This window comes from Lathyrus oleraceus, chromosome 2 (genome assembly GCF_024323335.1).
Source record: "Lathyrus oleraceus cultivar Zhongwan6 chromosome 2, CAAS_Psat_ZW6_1.0, whole genome shotgun sequence".
Lineage (NCBI taxonomy): Eukaryota > Viridiplantae > Streptophyta > Magnoliopsida > Fabales > Fabaceae > Lathyrus > Lathyrus oleraceus.
The window spans coordinates 10776305-10781519 of NC_066580.1; positions in this window are offsets into that span (position 1 = coordinate 10776305).

The window sequence follows — 5215 nt, forward strand, 5'->3', positions numbered from 1 at the left end:
GGAATATACACTCACATACTCCCCCTTTTTTATGATGGGAAAACTTGAGACGACACGTAAGTAATGAATAACTTCTCCCCCTGAATATATGCATTTCCAAACTTCATCTTGCTTCTCCCCCTTTGACAACATCAAAAAGAAACAAAGAAAATCATGAGAAGTATCTTGAATCACGCATAAACCAAAACAACACACAGAGGCGGGTTGCAAAGATAAGAACATCAATATGATAACACTCACATAGAATGGCATACATATTGAAAGAAAATTCTTAAACATAAATACACGCATGTAAGGCAACAATACAACATGATTGTCATAATGAATGCCAAATAACATATCACAGACATGAAATATGAAGGATACAATGCAATCAAAAACTCTTGAGTTGCTATAAAAGATGCACACGATTACGTGACATATGCCTTTGGTACTCCTGAAATGTTGCACACGCATGTGCTCTAGCAAGGCGATGAAGATTTATCACCATACAAACCCAAAACAAAGATGTCATCATAAAAATGATACACAACAAGAATTTACTAACATTATAATATGTTCAATCAAGTTTCATGCAAGAATAGATAACAAGCAAATGCACCAAGAGTATATTTCAAGCATATAGAGAGAAAATCATAAACTCGCTATAACCATATAATTCACATACGTCAATAGACATTTTTAGAAGTGAACATTTATGAACTAACTCAAACATCAAGAATATCAACCATTTGGAACGCAATTAACATGTAAAGATAAAAGATTACCTACAAAAAGGGAAAATGGAAAAAGAAACGATATTACCTTTCTTATGAAATTATTAAGGATGCACTCTATATTTATTGACATATACATCCTTATAATTTTCATTCTTTTCTAAGTTTCAATTTGTGGCCATAGAAGTGTCAATAAGCTTTTCATCTTCCATGCCAAATCTCTTCATCAATTCGTTGCAATATTTGGTTTAACACACAAATGTGAAGGTGTGAAAAACACAAGAAATTAGGGGGAGGGGGGGGGTTGAATTGGGTTTTACAAGCAAAAGCTTTTTCCAAAAAAAACATCACTAACAAGTTAATAACTAAAAGATAAAAACACAATGATTTTTATCCTGGTTCGCTTGAACTCAAAGTTATTCCAGTCCACCCTCCAATGTGATTTTGCCTTATAGACAAGGACTTAATCCACTATAATAAAAAAATTACAATAAACACAAAGAATAACCTTATTTTTCTTCTCAAGGATCCAACTAAACCTTAGTCTTCTTAAAGACTCACAAAGAACAACTTTCTTTGTCTTCTCAAGGATAACCTCCTTAAGGACTCAAACAAATAGTTTGAAGAATATTTAGTGTGTTATAATATGCTTCTTGTAGCGGTAAATTCATGACCATTAAGCTATGGATAAACTTGACGTCAATAAAACCAGAGTCGCCACCGCACTTTTATTGTTTCCAAAGGAAAAGGGAAAAGTACGAACAAAACCCAAAGATAAGAAGTTTTCAAATCAAAAACTAATAAAATGCCAGAGATTATAGGTAAGGGACTCTTTAAAATAGTGTACTCACTTTTTATTTTAATGGTGGTTGGTAGTGGACTAGTCCGGTGAGGTCCACCGGAGAAGAAGACCGGAGTTAGGGCTCCGGTGGTGTGTTGACATCTTCCCAAGCACTTGAACATGTTCAAACGTTTTAATCCTAACCTTCGCTTCTGATTACCACGTGTATGCACGCGTTGACTATGGTGCCTGATGGAGCGCACATTATGGCCATCAGATCTGCCACCTCAATTAATGAGGGAGATCTGATGGTCCTCGTTTTTTCTCATTTTATTTTAATTTCTGATTTTCTGTTTAATTCCGTTATTTTGTTTAATTCATAATAATTTCAGTTTTAATCCAAAAAATATGGGACTTTTACCAAAAATCTTTAAATATTTTTATCTTCCATATTTTGAATTAAAATTGTTTTTTGGATTAATTTTGATATTTTTCATGAATTAAATGATTTTGTACATATTTTTAATTGTTTTAAAATACTTATGGCTTTCCAAAAATCATGAAATTTTTTGTCTAAGGTCCTTTGATCTTGTTTGACTTAAGATAAATTCCTTGGTCATTTATTTGGTGTTTTGAAGGGATTTGAGGTTTTGTCCATATTTAAATGCATGTTAATTTGTTTTTTAATTGATTAAATGTTTAAAAATTATGTTGAGCCATTTTCATGGTCTTGTGATGTTTGACTTTCTATTTGGGCCTTGGTCATGGTTGATTTGACTTTTGTTTGATCAAAACCATTGAATTTAGGGGATTGATGAAATATACATTTCATCTCCCAAAATGAATGGATGGTATTGATCAGATGAAATTTCTCTCATGATCAATTTGTGTTTCTATTTCCCCTTCCCTCTTCATCTTCATCCCTATTCTTCCACAATCTCTCATTTACCAATGAAATCTCTTTATGTCTAATGTTAGTAGATTCATCAATGACCTTGGGTCAGATGAATCAACATTAGCCAGATTGAGATAGGTCTTTCCCCCCTCCCCCCCCCCTTTTTAGTGTGTGGTATGTTTTAGGAGTTTGGTTCTTTGTACCAAATCTCTAACATGCATTAACACCTAGATTTTTATTGTCCGACCTCAGATAGTTGTGACTTCTACATAAGTCCAATTACGATTGCTTAACATAGAGCTAAATATGTCCCTCAAAGCAAGCATTCTAGTAAGTGAGATTGTAAGTCTCCCATTCTTCATGGCATTGTGTGGGAACTTAACCTTTTTTCCATTCATGAGAGCTAGTGGCATACTTGTTGATTTATCCAAGTTGGATCCCTTCTCATGGATGATGTCTTGGTTCAAGGATCCATACTTGTGAATGAATGGTTGAGTGTTCTCCAAAGAATGACTTAATCAATTAAAACTCATCACTAATATTTGACTAACCATTGACTAATTTTTTTTATTAATGTTATTTTATTTTCAACTCATTTACTTTATGAAATTTAGATTTCAAGTACCTTTATCATTCATTGTCATTTACATTTCATGCAACTTGTTTATGTTTCAAGCCATTTTCACTTTGCTCATTTTGAGACATATCTTGTTATTGTATATATTGTTTGTTTGTTTTAATTTTGTTTGTGGTCTTAGGACCTTAAAACACTTAATAACAACAAAAAAACTCTAAAAAATATGTCGGTGAACTGTTGGACTTAACCTTACACCGCCTTAATCTACCTGTTACAACTATTGTCGTTCTATCACAAAAGCGCTCGTCGCTAGTTTGTACTGAGACGATTTTTACAACCATCAGTCCAACCGACACTTTTATATGTGACATGTAATGAATTGTCATAAACCACTATTTGCAACGATTTCAAACTGTTGCAAATTTTATTTGGAGTTCCATTTTCAATGTTGATTGCGATGATTTCAAATTGTCGTGTGTGAAATTGTGACGGTTCAAATTGTCGTATTTTTTATACAAATCCATAATTTAATTTATTTAGTAATGGTTTAAAGTGATACTATTCATTTTAATTTTTACACTTTTAGCAACGGTGTAAACCATTATTAATTTACATCTCAAAATTTTTCTTTTTGATATTATTTTTTATAATATTTTTATAATATTATTTTTTTCTTTAAATTATTAGCATCTCAAATTTTTTAAATTTGTAGTAATATTTTTTATAATATTATTTTTTTCTTTAAATTATTATTTTTGTTTTGGTAATATTTCTTAAATTTTTTATTTTTTCCTTATCACTTTGTAAGATAATAAAATTCTAATTAATAACATTTAATATCAAATAAGCATCTTAATGTCAAAAAAAGTAAGCATCATAATGCAAAAAATACATAGAAAAATTCATAATTTAATTAATTCGTAGCAAGGTCTAATTAGTCTTTCATAAAAAAAAACTCATTAAATAATATAGGCTTTAAGACTATTAAATAATATACGCTTTAAAATAATACTCATTTTATTTTACTTTTTAATCATGATTTATAATATGTAAAAACTCACATAAGATTATATGCATATAAGAATTTTGCATTTGCATTAAGAATGCAATTTCCTCTTTAACTGCCTATTTTCTTTAAGAGTTCGATTTCCTCCATCAATTCATTAATTTTTGAATTCTTTTCTTTATGTGCAACAATTTCTTCTTGTATTTCCTTTATTCTTTCATTTGCTTCAAAAGAAGATGTTGATCTCGTAGATCTATTAATCTGAGATGATGTTACTCCAAATCACATGCAACGAACATATACAAGATATTTTTTTCCAAAGAATTTCTAAAATGCCTCATTTTCAAACACAAAAACTTGAATTTGAGCTTGTAAAGGTATTGAGAGAGTTTAGTAACATTGAGAGCCTTCATCTTTTTCTAACCATCTTCTATTGTTTTGCGGCTAATATTCTCATATGACGAAGTCATTCTTTCTCAACATGCTTCAACTACAAGTATATGTGATAAGCAAATCAGTACACTAAAAGTCGTAAACATCATAATTTTATATTAGCGACTATGATTTTAATACATATAACATAAACACAATAAATAAAAAGATAAATTATACAATAAAACATAGAGTAACAATGTCATGTGTTTGTACTTTCATTTTTATATGGAATGAGAACATCTGGCCAAATATTATTATTTGCACTCATCACACCAAATGGATTAAAACTATCACTAGCCAATGCAAGACACACATTTTGCGGATCTTATGCAAACCAAGTATTTGTCATGTCAAATTTCTTCCAAGCTTCCGAATCTCTAGGATGCATCAATATTCCATCATTGTTAGTATATGTTTCATGTCATGTCATATCCTTGATCGTCTTTGACGACAAAAATAATATTTATAATCGAGGTTTTAACGGAAAATAACGAAGAACATTGGCATGAATTTTCTTCTTTTTTTGTTAACACTGACCTATTCATTTTGATTGTCATTTCTAATTGTTACAATTTTTGCAAGTCTCTCTCTCTTCACCTTCTTTCTCCCCAATAAAGCATACAATCGTTTGGACATGCGGATATCTTTACATAATTCAAACCAAGTTTTGTGGTTTATTTCTTGGCTTCATATAACGAACTTGGAATGTTTGCATATTCAAATGCATGTTTTAATAGCTCTAAAATTATTATCATTGTCGTCTCACTCAACCCACATAAATACTTTATATGGTACAACTTTACCA